The sequence below is a fragment of the Eucalyptus grandis genome, chromosome 11, assembly GCF_016545825.1.
Source record: "Eucalyptus grandis isolate ANBG69807.140 chromosome 11, ASM1654582v1, whole genome shotgun sequence".
Classification (NCBI taxonomy): domain Eukaryota; kingdom Viridiplantae; phylum Streptophyta; class Magnoliopsida; order Myrtales; family Myrtaceae; genus Eucalyptus; species Eucalyptus grandis.
The window spans coordinates 9,165,360-9,184,608 of NC_052622.1; the positions used below are offsets into that span (position 1 = coordinate 9,165,360).

At 44.2% G+C, this 19,249-nt stretch overlaps 1 pseudogene; it reads right to left on the reverse strand.

Annotated features, from left to right (window-relative positions):
- Positions 1 to 3,289: 3,289 nt before the first annotated feature.
- Positions 3,290 to 4,217, reverse strand: LOC120290010 (annotated as a pseudogene).
- Between the last annotated feature and the right edge of the window lie 15,032 nt (positions 4,218 to 19,249).

Below are 19,249 nucleotides of genomic sequence, written 5' to 3' on the forward strand. Positions count from 1 at the left end.
TCTTTAGTTTTCAAGGTATGAATCCAAATTTTCCTTGGAAAAATCATCTATGAATGTAACAAAATAAAGAGAGCCACCAAGTGATTTTGTTTTCATAGGACCGCAAACATCAGAATGCATTAAATCATGTATACCTAACTTTCTTGAAGGAGGGGAGCTTTTAAATACAACTATGTTCTGTTTTCCTGTTAAACAATGAGCACACTTCTTTAGCGCCAAACTTTTCAGTCCTAAAATGAGCTTCTTCTTGGCCAATATTGACAAACCATTCTCACTAATGTGATTGAGCCTCTTATGCCATAACTCAATTGCATTTTCGCTGTCTACTGCATTAATTTTGTCTATGGACAACTTTACCTGCATAATGAACAACGAATAATATTTTTCACCTCTAGCCACAACAAGAGAACCTTTGGTGAGCTTCCATTGACCATTACTAAAGGTGCTGCAAAACTCATCATCATCCAACTTGCCTATAGAAATCAAATTCAAGCGGATTTCAGGTATATGTTTAACATTATTTAATACTAACCTTATGCCATTGCTAGTTTCTAGGCGCACATCACCGATGCCTACAACTTGAGCTAGCTCATTGTTTCCGATCTTCACAGATCCGAAGTCACTTGACTTGTATAATGCAAAGAAATCCCTACGAGACATAGCATGAATAGATGCACCACTATCAATTACCTAATTGGTCTCATGAGATATAAAATTCACCACATCACCATAAAAAATTATGAGAAAGTCTTCTTTAAGTGCAGCAACACAATTGTCATCATTGTCATTATCACTTTTCTTCTCTTTACCTTTCTCCTTTTGTTTCTCCCTTTTTAAATGGCTACGAAATCTCTAAATATGTCCCTTCTGATGGCAATAATGGCACTCAACATTAGCAAATTTATTATACTTACTTCTGATTTTATCTCAACTTTTATCTCTATTTCTCGGACCTCGAGACTCACTTCTTCCATTTTCTCAACAACCAAGGCATCGAATGTGAAGAAGACGATCCTTATGTCTTTCTTCTCATCTCTTCATTCAAAATACTACTCTTGACCAAACACTAGCAATTATACCATTCGGGGCAGAATTAGACAAAGATGTTCAGAACGTCTCCCATGAGTCCGACAAAGTACCAAGCAACCATAGTGCTTGTATCTCATTATCAAACTTGATTCCCATTGCAGCCAACTGATTTATAATTCCTTGAAAAGAATTTAATGATCGATCAAATGAGTACCATCTTGATATCTTAGAGCCATCATCTATTTTATCAAAAATAACTTATTATTCCCAGTCTTTCAAGCATATAACTGTTCAAGCTTATCCCATAAACTGCGTGTATGTGTTTCCTCAATAAAACATTATCATTCACCCATTGCCTAATATAACCACACACTTGATAATGAAATATAGACTATTCGGTATCAGTTTTATTCTCCGATTTCTCCCAGGCAAATACGGACAAATAAAAATCTTTCACATATAAAAGGTCTTCCATCTTCTCTTTCCAAATATGATCATTCGAATCATTCAGTATAATCATTCTACTCGTATTCGTTTCCATTGTTTAACACAAGGCAGAAAAATCAAGCAATAACCAGAAGCTCTGATACCACTCTGATGGGATAACAGTAACAATTCGAACAATATCAAATTAACGCAGCTGAATAAAACAAACTTTGAACTTCACAGTGCACACAACAACAGGAAGTCTTCAAGTGCAAGCTCGTAGTCAAATTTAAGCTTCCTCTCTCCATGTTAATTTAAAAGATAATTGCAAAGCAATTTCTAAAACTTGTCAAGATATTACATTTGAATCTGCATTTAAGTCTTAAAATTTCTCAGGATATTTCACTTAGTCCTTCCCTTAGATTTCATTAGATTTTAGGGTAGACCAAACGATAAATAAGCATAATTCTTGCCTCTTTTTAACTCTCCTCCTTGTTCTTGTCTCGTTCTTCCTAGCTTCTTCGGAGCCTTGGGGTCGATCCAAACGCTTCAGCCCAGCAGTCATGACCCATCGGTTTTCCACGTCATTATTTTTACTTTAAAAAGAAAATCGAAAGGTTATTCTGGAATTATAGAATGTCCAACTAGGGGTGTGCAACGGAAACCGCCCGAACTAGGACCCGACCAAGCCGGACCGGACACGGCCAGTTTAGGCGGTTCCCACGGTCGGCGAGTCCGGTTCCCGTTCCTAATCTTGGAACCGCAGCCAGGTTCAGTCCCGGTTCCCGGTTTCAAGGTGGGAACCGGTCCGACCGACCGACCGGACCGGACAAATTTTTTATGTATAATTTATATTCATATAATATATAAACACATATAACATATGAATATTATATATGAAACTTATTGCAATCGGAATTGCAATTGAGGTAACAACCTCTTATGTGGCCAAGAGACTACCAAAACTCTTGTTGTTACTCTTTATTTATAGAAAAACTCTCCTCATGCTCACACTCTCTCTCTCTTGCTCCCCTCACTTGCAAACGACAAGGCACTTCAAGCCTTAAAAAGTCTCATGTCGATTAAACATTCAAAGTATAAAAAGAGATTGCCTATAAAACCTAAGCCAAGCACAACCTTTAATCACGTTGTTCATGGGTTTTATGCTTAAAATTAAGCATGAAACACATAAACTATGATTGATATTCATACAAGTGAAGTTTGAATATTTTGTACGTGGAAACATGTGTGAGTAATTTTATTAGATTGCTTGGAAATCGAATTTGATTGATCGGTCCGGAGCATGATTATTCTTTAGTGAATGGTCATTCTTTAGTGAAAAAAGAAAGTGCCAATTCTTTTGGACCGGACCGGACCGGAACCGATGGTCCGGTCCGGTTCTCGGTCCTAGGACCAAACGGTCCGGTCCACGGTTCCCAAAATTGGGAACCGATTCTCCCAGTTCGGTTCCCGGTTCCACCTTGGAACCGGACCGAACCGAGAACTGATCACTCTTACGTCCAACCTCCACTTCACGTTGTCCCCGATTGAAGCTTTCAAAAGTCCTACTACTATTTCAACGTCATCTCTCAACTTCTCCTCTTTGTCCGATTGCTCGTTCTTTAATGGTCGGAAGACATTGACAAATGGCGCTCCTAGAAATCCACCACCAATTCCCATATTCCAAGCCATTTTCTCTTGACGAGAGAGAAGCAATGCATGACGAAATTCTATTTCGAAAATTATGGCACTGTAACGAGTTGAGCCGACTGCTATAAAAATCGAACTCAGCCAGTTCCTTATTTATATACGAAAGCATGAACATCAATACAAGTATGTATCCGCATATATACCAGAAACGTAGTGGCGACGGCCAAAACAAGCGTCCTAATGCGCCGATAATGAAAGAATAATGCAAGCAATGATATCAACATGACCAAAAAACTAGTGGTGCCCAGAAAAATCAATACATCGCCCATGGAATGATCATCTAAAGATCCTCCAGTCGATGTCGCACTTCTCGGTCTGGAAGGTGGCGGTGGCAGCTGACCCCGACGAGCTCAGGGGGACCTTCAACCCGCACTTGACCCTCGGCTTGATGCGGAACGTCTTGATCTTGCCGAGCTTGAACCGCACCCCAGTTACAGCTTCATATCGATGTTGTAGAGTTGAAATCGGATTGCTCGCTCGTGCTGAGCTGCACCAGCTGCTGGCCCTGGAAAGCCGGGCTGAGCGTGGTCGTGTTCTTGTGGCCCTGGTAGAATGGAGCCAGGTAATCGGAGGCGAGGCGCTGGCCCTCATATAATGCCCGCACCTCGATCGAGTCGTAGTAGATCCCGATGCGGCGGTTCGGGTTCCGGATGGTGAGGTTGAGCTTGAGGTCGTAGCTGAGGGTGTTGGTGGCGGTGAAGTTGAACTGGGTGAGCTCCGCGTCGGTGACGTGGAACTTGACAAGGTTGGGGCGGAAGATGAGCCAGAAGAGGAGGGCGAGGAGACCGACGGCGACCACCACGGTGAGGACGAGGTTGAAGATGAACTTGAGGAGGCAGCAGCCGCAGCCGCAGACGCAGCCCCGCCGCGGCCGGGGCGGTGGTAGGAGTTCTGCTTGGGGGGCACGGCGGGGCCGTAGTAGGCGCCGTTGAGGTGGGGTTGCTTCTCCGCCATGGGAAGGGGAGTTGCAGGAGAAAACGATGGAGGCGCTGACCGAGATGGAGATGAAGATGGAGATAGAGATGGAGATGGAGATGAGGTAGGAATAAGGACTGGATTAGGGTTATTATATAGGGGGTGGAGTGCGAAGTGGGAACTTGGCGTCGCGGAAGCGCTGATTTCGTAAGGAGGAGTTCGCACGCGTTAACGCGGTTTCGCTGCGTGTTTTAAGAAGGACGATGCTGCGGGGTAACTTCCGTCGTGGAGTCCTTCTCGAGAATTCTCGAGAAAATATTGGCTGCAGCTCTGACTCCAACGTGTCTTCCTCCGAGTCCATTCACCGGGCGACACGTGTCGCCCGGCAGCCACGCTGGAGTCCGAGCTTCGGCCCTTTTATTTTCGTAAATATTGGAGCCAGCTCTCGAAAGTTTCTCTCTCCTCCTGCACGTATTGTCCTGTTTTACTGTTTTGCAAGGAACCGAACAGACCTAGCCTGCACATTCTCTCTCATTGCATTTATTACGAAGGAAAGAGAAGCAAAGCTTTACGTTGCTCTCCAAGAAAGAGAATTTACCATTTCCCATTTCTTTCACCCGACCGAGGTTTCGAAATTTTGAATCTCAAAATCTCTCTACCCTCGTCGCGCCGCTCGCTTCTCTCTCCGGCCTCTCCCTCCTTCGATCTTCCCCCCGCCCAGCGCTGCCCCTCCGTGGATCACGCTCACAGCCGTGCCGTTCGAGAACTCGAACCCCCGAAGTTGGTGTTCCGGAGGACGGCCTCCCCAACTGGCGACGCGGTCGAGGGAGCTGAGAAGGAGCCCGCGGTGGAGTAGTCGAGGGACTTGATGTCGACGCGGCGAAGCCTGAGCTCGGGGCTCTTGACACAGACGGTGAGGGCGAACCCGAGGAAGGCGACGCGGAGGATGACGATCGGGGCGAGGGTGTAGACGAAGCACTTGCAGCTGCTGCGCCTCTGGTTGCGGCGAGGCGGCGGCTTGGCGAAGTGGGCGAGCGACGATGTGAATGCGAGAGAGCACGGGTCACTCACTGAGGGGGTTGATGTGTTCCTGTGCCGTCGTCCGAGGTTTTTGACGGTTAGACGTGCGGGACCGTGTGAAAGCTGGGTCTGAGTGGGTCTGTGCTGTGCTGCTCTGTTGATGTCGCTCTTTGAACCTCCGTCGGTGATGACCCGCGCAGGGCGTTCGAGGCGGCATAGGAAGGTGCTAAAGCCCAAGGCAAGATCGACGACAGCGAAGGGTGGAGGAAGAAGAGCAGATGGGTAGTTATGGTGGACAACTGCATCAGTCAAGAGCATGTTTTCAGGATCATCTCACCACATAGGAAACAGATTGAAGCTTGAGGACGAGATTCATTTGGTTTTGGGAAACAGAGAGGAATAAGACTTTCTGCTGGATCTGGATCTGGTCATCCACACTAACTCCTAAAATCTTGCAAATGTAAATAGCGATTGATTGTATTATGTAATCTCCCTCTCTCTCTGAGCTCATAATTTCCTGCGCGTGTGAATATGGGTGCATGTCTGTGTGCTTGTATGAATATGTTGGGGGTGTGCAATGAGGAAGGATCAGCTGGCTTTGTTTTGGGTTTCATGCGCAACTTTAGTAGGAAATGATCTGAGAATCTTTGATCTCCCAACAACACCTAACTTCGGCGACCACTATAACCAAAGCAATTGAATAACGCAAAGAATCTTTGATCTCCCAACAACACCTAACTTCGGCGACTACTATAACCAAAGCAATCGAATAACGAAGGGAGAGAGAGAGGGAGCTTGAAGGAACGCCTCGCCGTCGCCAGTCGTCCACCCGAGAGCCGCCGTCCGCCGCAGCCCTTTTTCCCGTTCAACCCGGTGGGTTTCCCGAAGCATGCTCACTTCGTTTTCATGGGAACTTCGATTCTTCCAGTCCTTCATCGGTGTTGTAACGCGTTATGGCGCCCTCTGTTAGGGACCCAGACCTGTGTTCGAGCCTTGATCTAGTCTAAAATCTATCGTTTCAGCGGTGAATATTAGATGTTCGACAAAATGCTTGAGTGAACGGCCGAATCCCACTTAGTCGGATCGATCATTGGAAGCCTAGTTTAATGCGTTTGTTCTTATATTGTGAATCTACGTCTGATATCATTCTTCTCTCTTTGTTTCCCTGCGATTTTTATGGCATATGCATCAAATGCTGGGTTCACCGGAAAGCAAAACCTCGTCGGAATGCAAACCCCTCGCCAGCGAGTCCTGTGGCTTAAGGCCGTCTTAGTTAGCACTTGTTCTGATTTTATTGCATTCTTGACTGTTTATTTGCTGGAAATCTGGGATCGAAAATTTTAGCTTCGGTATAGTTATTTGCTTTGATCTGAAAGACGAAAGATTCTTAGATCATTGTCCATTTATCTGCATCAATCTGGACAGCTCCTCTGGTTATAAAGATTGACCCTTGAGCGAATTGACTGGAAATGATTTCTGGAGACAAATGATCCAATCTGCTCTCCCAGATATAGATTGAAAAAGAACGAGAAGTAGCAAGAAAAAGATTTGAAGAGGAAGATAGACCAGATATAGTATTATATGCCTTAAAAAGCTCTCTATTCATGATTCCCTGAATCGTATGAACACGATGATAATCATCCCGCAAACCCAAAAAGAAAAGCGAAAGCACCACCATCAAGAACAGCTTCTCAAGAACAGCCTCTCAGTGAGTGACCGTGCTCTCTCGCATTCACTTGAACTCCGACTTTCGCGATGCCTAAAGAAGATCCGACAAGCCCAATCGTGCCCTCCGGACCCCGCCTCCGGAGCGACGATGTGGAGCTCGCCCACTTCGCCAAGCCGCCGCCTCGCCGCAACCAGAGGCGCAGCAGCTACAAGTGCTTCGTCTACACCCTCGCCTCGATCGTCATCCTCCGCGCCGCCTTCCTCGGGTTCGCCCTCACCGCCTGTGTCAAGAGCCCCGAGCTCAGGCTTCGCCGCGTCGACATCAAGTCCCTCGACTACTCCACCGCGGGCTCCTTCTCAGCTCCCTCGACCGCGTCGCCAGTTGGGGAGGCCGTCCTCCGGAACACCAACTTCGGGGTTCGAGTTCTCGAACGGCACGGCTGTGAGCGTGATCCACGGAGGGGCAGCGCTGGGCGGGGGGAAGATCGAAGGAGGGAGAGGCCGGAGAGAGAAGCGAGCGGCGCGACGAGGGTAGAGAGATTTTGAGATTCAAAATTTCGAAACCTCGGTCGGGTGAAAGAAATGGGAAATGGTAAATTCTCTTTCTTGGAGAGCAACGTAAAGCTTTGCTTCTCTTTCCTTCGTAATAAATGCAATGAGAGAGAATGTGCAGGCTAGGTCTGTTCGGTTCCTTGCAAAACAGTAAAACAGGACAATACGTGCAGGAGGAGAGAAAACTTTCGAGAGCTGGCTCCAATATTTACGAAAATAAAAGGGCCGAAGCTCGGACTCCAGCGTGGCTGCCGGGCGACACGTGTCGCCCGGTGAATGGACTCGGAGGAAGACACGTTGGAGTCAGAGCTGCAGCCAATATTTTCTCGTCGTTCTCTGCAACTGGACAACGTTTTCGAGAAAATATTAGGTAGTCCCGGACCGCCAGGTCACCGTGCGCCAGCCCAATGAAGAAGCGACACATGGCTCCACGTGGAGACGGGCCCACCATTATTTTCGGTCAAATTTTTGCACCCCTTCCCTCTCTTCATTAAATGCTTTGTTCTTCTGTCAAGGCCCACCATCACTTTTCAGAGAAGGTTTTGTGTCCCCCACCCCATCTCTCTCTCTTCATTAATTGCTTTATCCTTCTCTGCATGCTTCTTCACCCGCTCGCACGAAGAAGCACCCCTTCCCCTCTACCCAGCCTAGCATGATGTGCTTGCCAGGTAATGTGTTGCTGAGTCGATTTCTTTGTAGGATCACAACTTGTATTGTCTATGATGAGTGTGTGTACTTTAAAGTTGTATAGTTATGGTGGAACGAGATTGGTCCTGTGCTGGGGTTCCCCTTTCCAGAGGGTTGCTCTGGCTTCGCTGTGAGAGCAACGCGATGATCATCTAGCACCATGCAGTAGTGATTGCTTAAAAGGATTCGCAAGTTCACCTGTAGGATTGTCTACTGGTTTATTTTATGTGTATATAATGTTTTGCCCAAGAGGTATTGTTTGCCAATGATTTTCTGAGGGTATCGCCTTTGAGAGCTAAATTTGGATGAATTGGAACTGTTTAATTCTAATGCTTCCTGTAATTTGAGATCTTAGACATTTCAACGAGAGATCATGCCAAGGTTCGAGGAATTGGCATGAGTTCCAATTAATTGTACGGTTTGCGCGACATTTCTCGAGGTGATCCTCGATCGCTCATCCCCCTATGTCATGGTATTTGTCTATAGATGCGACTCATCCGAATAGGAACAAGGTTTTTACGACGTTACATATGATCCCTATCTGCATGCACGTCTGCTTTCCCAGACCTACACATTACAGACGAAACTTTCTTGCCACCTAAAATTTTCTCCTCGTACTGGCATCGATGTAAAGAAGAACGTTAAAAGATCGACGCTGGTTTCTGCAATCCTGGGACACTCAGCTTTTGGCGAGTGGTCATGTTTCATCGCTTTGGTTGTTTCTTTTTATGCATGCAGCGTCCTTGTTGCCTCAAAAATTGTAATGAGGTCCTCTCAACATGCGATCAGCATAGACTCAGTAGATACATCAAATCTTGCATGACGACGGCGACGACCCCCTCCATTCTCCTCGCCGCCCATAATCTCGCCCTCGTCTTTCTCCCTCTCTTCCTCCAAATTCGCTTGCTACTTTTACCCCTTGCCTTTTCTCGCCTCCCTTGAGCTCAACTTCTTGCCCCATACGTCTCGGACGAGCTCAGCTTCTTGGTCCGCGCCTGCCTGTGGTACTTGTGCCAGAGTTGCCGGATCTTCGGTCAAGTTTCGGAGGATCCGAGGTGGGGACAACGAGGGGTTGGTGAGCTTGGAGAGGGACTTGAGGAGCCAGTTCTCGTCCTCCTTGAAGAGGAGCTTGTCGGGCCAGGGTTCTGCTGCTCATCGCCCCTCGGGGAGGGGGACAGTGGTTGCTGCTCTGGGCGGAGGCCGGAGAAGAGGAGGCGCGGCTCCTCACCCGCGGGGACACGCTATCTTTCGGAATAGCACGGGAGGATTTTTCAAACCCGTTCTTCCACACAAAACGGAGGAGCTGGAGTTAGGATCGGAGGCGACCACGACCAAGACGGGAGGCGGTCGAGGTCGAGTCGAGACCCGACAGCTATGATCGGCGCGGCTCTTAAGAGCGAGAGAGATCGTTCACAACGGCGGCCGCGGTGTCATCGCAACTCGCAACACCCGGCCGGGAGAGAGGGAGCGAGTGGCTCTGGCAGCGGCGGCGGAGGTGGGCTGAGCTCGGGAGGCGACGGGCGGGCATCGTGCGGCTTTGATGGAGAAAAATATAGAGAGAATTTTGAAAGAGACGGGGAAGGGGGAGAAAATATTGGGTACGTCTTACGCTCCGGCGTCTCAAACAAGAAGGCGCTCGCCGCGACACGTGTCCTCGTGTCGGGCGCCATTTTAAAAAATTTCGGACGGGAGAGTGCTTCTTCGTGCGGCGGGAGAAAAGTGTGCAGAGAAGGATAAAGCATTTAATGAAGAGAGAGATGGGGGACGCAAAACCTTCTCTGAAAAGTGATGGTCGGCCTTGACAGATGAACGAAGCATTTAATGAAGAGAGGGAAAGTGTGCAAAAATTTGATCGAAAATAATGGTGGGCCCGTCTCACGTGGAGCCATGTGTCGCCTCTTCATTGGGCGGGCGCACGGTGACCCGCGGCCCGGGACTACTTAGAGAAAATTTTCTAAGGTTTTCAGGTTTTATCGCAAAAAACATACGTGTCGAAGTGGGGCCTACCTAAGATCGATCCCGCGTAGTCTTCACCCCCCTCCCTCCCTTTTAACATGTTAATAAATCTCGATTGCCGATTTAGGAAATTGGTGTTTCTTCTAATGGCCGATCGGAACAGTGGAAGATCTTATCTTCGTCCCTTAAAGCGGGTCATGAATGGTAAATTGAATGCTCATTCAAGAGCGGTGCATCGGTTTGGTGAACTAATTTTATGAGTCCGTTTTGGTATCGATATTTGTTAACATTGTTCTAGTCTAGAGTTCCTTATATCAAATTAAATTGATTATCAATTTTCAGTATAGAAATCTTATTCTGTCATCTTCTCTGAATTATTGTAGCATGAAAATATTTCATATTTCTAGCTCCACATTTGAGCCAATTAATTTGTGATCTCATACCCTAATACATTTTTTCCAACTTCCATAATCTTTCGATTTGGTCTATGATCTTCTAAGTAGCCTTTATGGTTGAATAATTTGTCTTACTCTTAGTAAGATCCGTGAATATTTTCCTAAGCAAATCAATATGGGACTATGCATTAGAGAAATTTTTTTTTTCTTTGCTCCATTCTACCAATTCATTGGAAACCTTTTTGAATTTTCCCATAAAGTCTATTTGACTCAAACTTGGTTCATGCCAGATCTTTCTAATAATCTCACAACGCTATATATTTCTAATAGAAGGCTTCAAAATTGAATTATTTCCTCTATGTCATCAAAGCTGGAGGCAAAGAGAGAAGTATAGGACTATAATCAAAACCAATTGCTAAAAAAACATAGGCTTCTGCATTAGTAAACATCACCTCCGGCCCAAATTTTATAGGACCCCATCTTAACTCTTTTTTAACCGGAGCATCCCCATCTCTAATGTTTGCCCAAGTGAACGAACAATTTATAAGTGAATAGTCATTCAAATGATCATGAAAGGCAACTAACCTGTAATAGTCGCTTGTATTTACCCAACCTTCTCTCAATGATATGAAATTTGATTGAAGCCATCAATACAAACCCAAGGGAGATTGTTAATGAAATGAATACCATGTAATGTTGCCACAATAGGAGTCTCTCTAATAATTTGGAGATGCGTGTGAGAAGGTAATCCTCATCGAGTTTTTATATTTCAAGATCTTTAATTATCACTTCAATAAATTCCCCATGCTGGGTTGTACATATAGAAACCTCTTCATTCCACAATTTGCATTGGAATAATCACCACAAAGTTTTGGAATTGAAGACATTAGAAACCTCTTCATTCCACAATTCGCATTGGAATAATCACCACAAAGTTTTGAAATTGAAGACATCACTTGTCATGATCTACTACCAACTCTTTATTCTGTTAAGATATGAAATCTTTTTCTGATATTATTTTTTTGAATATGAAATCTTTTTGATGTCTTTTTTATTTTCATATTAGCATACCAACTATAGATGAGTTGGTATTCCATGATTCTTACTCTGTAAAAAAATTGTATTTTTCCTTCTCTTTATAAGCGTGTACAATCTGTAAATTATGTGATATGAAAATCATCCACAAATTGTGAGCTTCTTCATGGTATTAGAGCAATTATGCCCTAAGAGCTTTTTATCTGATTATTCTGCATTTTTTTTTTTTTGCAATCTTCTGCACCCTCTAGTCATGGAAGTCACTTCAGAATTAGCTCACACCACCTCGAATTCTAGTTCTATTTCCATCGGAACAGTTGCACCTAATGGTCTGATCTCGATCTTAGCCGCCATCCATTTGTCGTTCAAGCTCTCTGCTGCCAATTATCCCTCTTGGCGTGCTCAATTGTCGCGACCAATTTTTTTCGGGGCATGAACCACCTAGGGTTTGGCTAATGGATTGTTAAGCCTAGACTTAACTCGGGCTCTCCCAAGCCCATACCAATTCGCGACTTAGGTTTGAATTGTTAACATGCAATTTTTTTAATTAGGAGTCGCCACTAATCTATTTTTGGTGGGTCGATTAGAAACCCAAGTAAAGTAATGGGAGAATTATTTTACTTCTACGAATCGAGATTATGGGTACGGGGACTTGGTTACACTAGATTTCTCTAATGCCCTTTCGGTACCATTCTTTTAATTTTGAAAAATGTTTGGCAATGAGTTTGGATTGATTTTAAACTAATTCCCTAACATGTGAGGTGTTCATGCAGGTGCGCAAACCACCAATTTAACACTCAAGTAAAGCAGAAAATAAATTGCAGGACTTACCTCAAAGCAACGAAAGCATCTGCAATGTTAAATTAAAATCTACATCAACAACCCTAGATATGGTTTCTAATTAACACGCAATTTTTGTTTTGTTTTCACTTAATTAATGAGAATCATGCTTTATGCAATGCATGCCACTAATTTAACATGAAATGATATGACATGGCAACATGACTTAGCTATATGACCTAAACAATATGACATAACTAAGCATGTAGTCTATCATAAGCATGAGATGATTTATTCTAAATAATTTTTTTGTATTTTCTATGAGATTCGAAATTAAAGAAATGCAACATTTAAATATGCAATCTAAATTAATCTAATGACCTAATTCTAATGACAGGCAATTTCTAATTAAATGCATCTAACAAAAATCACTAAATGACGTGCATTGTATGAAACTAATTCTATATGACGTGCACATGATTTTTATTTTCCTAATAAGCATGCAATCTATTTAGGAGAAATTATCTAAACCTATAATATGCAATCTTAGCATGCAATGACGTGCAAAGAATGCCCTAATTCTACATGACATATGCATAATGACTTTTTTTTTGTGTTTTTCCTTTTTTCCCTTTTTTAAATTTCGAAATTAATAATTGCCAAATAATTAAACATGCAATCCAAATTAAAAAAAAGAACTAGCAACCTAAATTAATTGATTTGATTTTTTATTTTTGAAAATTCGAAATAAAATTCCTATTATGAACATGCAAACCCTAAAACTACATTTTTGATTTTTTTTTAAAAGAAAACTAATTTAAGTAACACCACGGCAAATCAAGCCATATTGATTTCCAAATCGACGAACCATATCTCGCGCATGAGATCGGGTTGGCCAATTTCACATAAATCACGAATCGGATCTCAAGCGGGAGATCGGATTGGCAATTTTTAAAGTAATTGCGAGTCGGATTTCGAGCTTGAAAATCGGACTGACAATCACTAGTTCCCAAGTAATTTCATATCATGGAATTTCAATTTCACATTAAATGAATAATTACACTAAAAAAAGATAAAATAAAATAGCAAAAATAATAAAACAAAAATAAGATAAAGAAAATACCTAAATTTTCTTTTGTTTTTCTTTTTTTTTTTTTTTTTTTTTTTTCTTAAAAAGAAAAAGAAAAACAAAGCCGTGGCCGGTCCGGCGAGGGGGATCACCGGCTAGGGTTCCGGCGAGGCTCCGGAGCGGCGTGTCGGCGCGAGGCGCGAGGAGCGTCGCGGGTCTGCTCGGGGCTGGAGGCGAAGCGGAGGCGGCGTCGGGCGGCACGGGCTGCGTCGCGGGGGCTGCGTCGGGCGCTCGGATCACGGGCTTCGGCCGGCGGGCGCTGCGGGGACGGCGGGAGGCCTCGGTGGCTGCGATGAGGAGCTCCGGCGTCTGATCGAGCTGTTGAGCGCGGCGTCCGGTGAGAGAACCGGATCGGGGCGAGCGTCGCGGCGAGGAGCAAGGGCGGCGTCGGATGTGGGTCTTCAACGAGGCTCGGCACCGGTGAAAGGGAAGCCTCGAGCCGGGTTCGGGCCTTACGTCGTCGGGGACCTCGGATTTGCGGCGGAGGGACTCCGCGGCTGGATCTCGGCTCGCCCGCGGCTCTAGGTCACCGGTGGCTTGGGATCGACGGCGGAGACAGATCTGCGAGAGGAGGGTTGCAACGGCGGGGATTGGCGCGGCGTCCGGGGCTTCTGTTGCGGCGCGAGCGCGAGGTGAGGCGGAGGCGGCGGGTCGCGGGCCGAGCGAGGCGGCGGCGTGTCGTCGAGGCTCCGGGGCTCGGCGTCGGGCGGCGCGGTCGTCGGGGCTCGCGGCTCGGCGCTCGCGGACGGAGATCGGCGACGGCGACGGCGGGGTTCGACGGCGACGGGGCGGCGAAGGCCCCCTGCGGGGGAAGATGAACGATCGCGCAAGGGGGGCTTTTCTTTTCTTTTTTCTCTTTTTTTCTACTTTTCCTCTCTCCACTCACTTTTTCACCCTTTGCTTTTTTTTACCGACGGAAAGGACCCCCTTCTCTCGTGCTTTTCTCTCTGAATTTGTTCCCCTTCGATATGACCGAATGTCTCAAATGCGTGGCCTCTTTTTTCAACTTTGTCCGTACGCGGTGCCTTTTATAAGCCAAAAAATTGGATCTTCGTGGTATATTTTACTTTCTAATTTTGCTCATGCAAAATACCACCGAATATATCGTTGCACCCCGCGTAATATTACATTTTGTATTTATCAAATATCCCATCCAAAATTTTCCTTTTTGCTTGAAAATATATCATTTGGTGTATATTGCCTAAATGTGTGAAGAATTTGAACGGAATATGTGAAAAATTTTGCACTCGCCGTTGGTCCAATAAAATAAACAAAAATGTTCCTAAACTATATGCCATGTGATTTTATTTTTCAGGGATAAAATTAACCCTAATTTTTTTAAATGTCTAAATGGGTCGCCAAAATTTAGGTGTCAACAGCTGCCCCTCTTTGAAGGTGAGCTCGTAGAGGTTGCCTTCAAAGACAAATTGAGACCTAAATTTTGACCATGCACATGCAGTGAATGATTTTTTTGTTGGAACGTGAATTCCATTTTTTAATGCAATTTATATGATGCATGGAAATGCTAATGCAAATGATAGATGAACCTACCTCGGATAACTTACCTTCGAGAAGGATAAAGTAATTCGAGATAGTGAGTGTTACCCGTCCAGGACCCGTACCATTCTACGGTCGCCTAGAATAGTAACATGACTTTGTGAAGAAACTGCTTTCCTAGGACCCGTACCATTCTACGGTCGCCTAGTATGGCAGAAAGGAGCTGCTTTCTCAGGACCCGTACCATTCTACGGTCGCCCAATACGGCAGAAAAGTTTTGTAGGGAACTGCTTTCCCAGGACCCGTACCATTCTACGGTCGCCCAGTACGGCAGAAATGTTTTGTAAGGAAATGCTTTCCCAGGACCCGTACCATTCTACGGTCGCCCAGTACGGCAGAAATGTTTTGTAAGGAAATGCTTTCCCAGGACCCGTACCATTCTACGGTCGCCCAGTACGGCAGAAAGGTTTTGTCTAGGACCCGTACCATTCTACGGTCGCCTAAACGGGGATTCATTTTCCAGGACCCGTACCATTCTACGGTCGCCTAAACGGGGATTCATTTTCCAGGACCCGTACCATTCTACGGTCGCCTGAATAAGGAATAGGTGTTGTCAAGGACCCGTACCATTCTACGGTCGCCTCAACGAAGAAAATTATTTTTCCAGGACCCGTACCATTCTACGGTCGCTTTGAATGAAGAAATTGCTTTTCCAGGGACCCGTACCATTCTACGGTCGCCTGTTAGAGCAATAAATGTTGTCTAGGACCCGTACCATTCTACGGTCGCCTAGATTGAGGTTTTGCTTGGCTAGGACCCGAACCATTCTTCGGTCGCCCAACCTTGCGGGATTCTCATCTAACCCAGGACCCGAACCATTCTTCGGTCGCCTTAATCGATTGAATCTGGAGGAAAAATCTTTGGGGACAACTCAATTGAGTGTCGGTATGCTTAAAAGGGAATACACAATGACAAATATTCAAGGTATGGATAGAGATATACTTACCTGGTGATATCTCGATTCTGGGGATATGACTTTTGAAATTTAGATATCATGTGGAGGTCTTCCACTTCATGGTGGAGGTTTCTTCTAATATCATGAAACATTCTGAAAGGAACTTGAATTACCTATCAGACATGGTTTAGAGCAAAAACTGATATGCATTCATCAAAGAGATAGAGAATCTAAGCTACTCTAGAATGCACATTTCAAAATTCAGTGAGATTTTTATCAACTCAATCGGGGTTCATGCATAATGACCTTTGCATCACCCAAATTTCCACTTTGGAGAGAATTGTCGTTCAAGACAACGACATGGATTTCTTAAAAATGCTAAATGAGAGACTTTTAGTTAAAAAGGACTTTCACTCACTCTCGTTTAGAATAGCTATTTTGTGAGAATCACCCAATCTCATCATCATATCAACAAGGATCCAAGTATTCTCGCAAGCGGTACGATCTTACCAATCTGAGAGGTCTTTAATAGGGACCATAATGTGGGCTTGGTCAATGGCTTAACAAAGGGACTCTTTGAGTCAAGGCAATTAAAAGAACAATTCTATAATTATCTCCGGGTTTACAAGTCAAGAACCCTGCAAAATGAGAAAGAAATAATCTTGCTCGCACTTCTTGAGCGATGCTTATAAACATATGAACTCCTACGTTAATTTAAGTGCCATAATCTGAAGAGACTTTGTGAGGGACGTAACGTAGGCTGGGTTCATGGGTTGAGAAATGAAAGGATCATTAGGCTCAAAATGTGTGTGAATGGTGAGAGTTGGTGATCATCTTGGCATTGCCACCAGTTTTCTTTTTCAGTATTGGGGATTGTCTTCATGAAATGCCCCATTGATTGTAAAAACTCAACTTTTGAGTTCTTTGAGTATTGCTTCATCGGGATTCAATTCTTGCAATTGACAACAGTCACCTTATCTTGACTCTCTTTTTTTCATCTATGGGCATTGGCCTTGCTTTTACCAAGCACACTTGCTTTTCATGCCCCAAGTTCTTATTCTTCTTCTTTTTTCACCTTTTTTTTTTTTTTTTTTTTTTTTTCATGGGCATTGGCCTTGCTTTTACCCGGCACACTGCTTTTTCATGCCCCTTAGTTCTATTTTGATTTCTATGCATGCGTAAAATAATGACACTCGAATTTTCAAGGGTCTTCATCTGCCTTTTGCCTTGCCCAAGTGTGAGGGATGATCACCAACTAGGTTTAATGTGAAATGAATTCATAGGCTCAAATGGGCTATGCAATGGATAAAAGTGTACGATAGAGAAAAAAAATGCTCTTCATCATTCTAAGGCACTTAAATTACCACATGAATTCAATGTAATAGCATGACAAGAAGATTGATGCAAGTGAGAGCAAGAAAATTTCAATCCATTTTCTTCACCTTATGGTACCATCTTACCTCCAATTTGCCCCGATGTGGGGTGGCTCTTGACAGGGGTAATTTGAAAAGAATCTCCACAAGTGTATGGGGCTCAAAGGGGTTAAGCAATGTATTATATGTAGTGTTTGGGATAGAGAAATGAACTGCCCTCATCATTTCGGTCATCGTACATTTCGCGAGAGAACTCTTTACCTTATAGATATGGAACTTCCTACACTCATCTCACAAGTGTATAAGTAGGGGTTTGTGTATAGGATAAGACTTGCCTTTCATCATCCGACACGTCTCATTTAGCATTCTTAAACATTGATGTCACTCCATTAAATTGTCTATCTTGACAAATCTCCACATGAAATTGGTGAGCTAAATCAATATGAAAATTTTCTTTTCAAAAGAGTTCAGCAACTTTAAGCATAAAAAGCATTTGTGACCTCAAAACAAACAATTTACTACACTAAAAACATGATTTCAAGCATTCATTCAAGGAATTGTCCCATGAAGGGATTGCCTCGGCAATGGATGTCCCTAGATTGCCTCTATCGAAAGGGAATAAACATACAAATTGATCAATCGATGATGAAAATCCGATCTTTGATTTGATGAAATCTTCGTTCTTGCTTTTGCCCCTGTACAAGAGAACGTGCATGAATAGGATACTATGCAACTCAAAGTAAATTCAAATTGCACAACCATTTTGGCTTGGATCGAGATTTTGTCTTAGTCATGTCACTACTAGAATTTGTAGCGCCCCCCAATTCGTCATCTGCAAGGAAAAGAACAAAGCGTCATCTCCCAAAATTATTTATGTTCAAAGACGAGATGTACCTCTTTCATCAAAGATGGATGATTCTCTTTTAACTTGCCCCTCATTTAATGGGCGAGAATGAAAATTCCGTCAAGCATGGAAATGGAACACACTTTGTTTGGCCCTTCAAGATGGATATTTAAAGTAGTATCGAGATGTGGCCGACATTAACTCTTTAGAAACTTGTTGAGTAACAATTGAACCAATTGCAACTTGATGTGCCTTTTCGGATGCTTTCTTATCGGGTCAAGAAAGTAATGCTCTGAAACATGAAGTAAATGAGTCAGAAAATTAAACAAGGCTAATCTAATGCATTCTTTTTTGGAAATGTCTTGAAAAATGATCTTTTTTTTTTTTTGGTTCTTTTGGATTTTTTTTTTTTTTTATGAGGAAGCATGAAGAAGCCCGGTCCTCGAATTCTCCTTGGATGATATTTTCTTTCATTGTTGGATATCGTCACCGGGCTGGTTTGGTGTACCTCATCATGCCCTCAAAATAAAACTTGTAATTTTATTGATATTCATCAATCAATTACATTTATTGAATGGAAATGCAATTTTCAAGCCCTAGAAAGCGATAAAAATTCCCCGCGGGGAATGTAAGAAAGCGATAAATGAGTTACTCTTGTGGGCTAGAGCCCATCTTCTCCCGAGGTCCTTCGTCAATGGCCCCTATGAAGACATCATCGAAGAGACTAGAGATTCCTTCCAATGCATTTTCGGGGTTTTCGATCTCCGGGGGTGTCGGATCATCCATGCCACCCCATCCATCTGGGACAATGTCGCGGGGATCAATATAGAAACTGGGAGGAGCCGAATACTTCACCGGATAGTCGAATTTTCCGCTTGGCTGCCCTGGGTATCTATTACTTCTGCTTCATCTGCATCATTATGGGAGGACCGGGAATGTCTCGCGAATGTTTGGGGTATTGGGTTTGCCTTTCTTGCTCGTGGTCGGTGGCGGGTTTCGCCTTTCCTGTCTTCGTCCTCCAGAACTTTCCCCAACTCTTCGATGGTACCCTAATCCAGCAGCACGGGACCTCTGAGGGGCTTCAATGGGGTTTCGAATCCCCTGACCATTTCTTCCAAGGCCACTGCCGAATAAAACCATTCCCAACCATCATCCTTCCTACCATTAGAGTAGCATTTGAAACTTCGGGAGTTGGTGGTGGTGAGTCTCGAGAAGCATGAATAGTGGATACCAACTCAAATGAGTGGTAGCTCGATTCGAACTCAAAGTCGGCTCTAC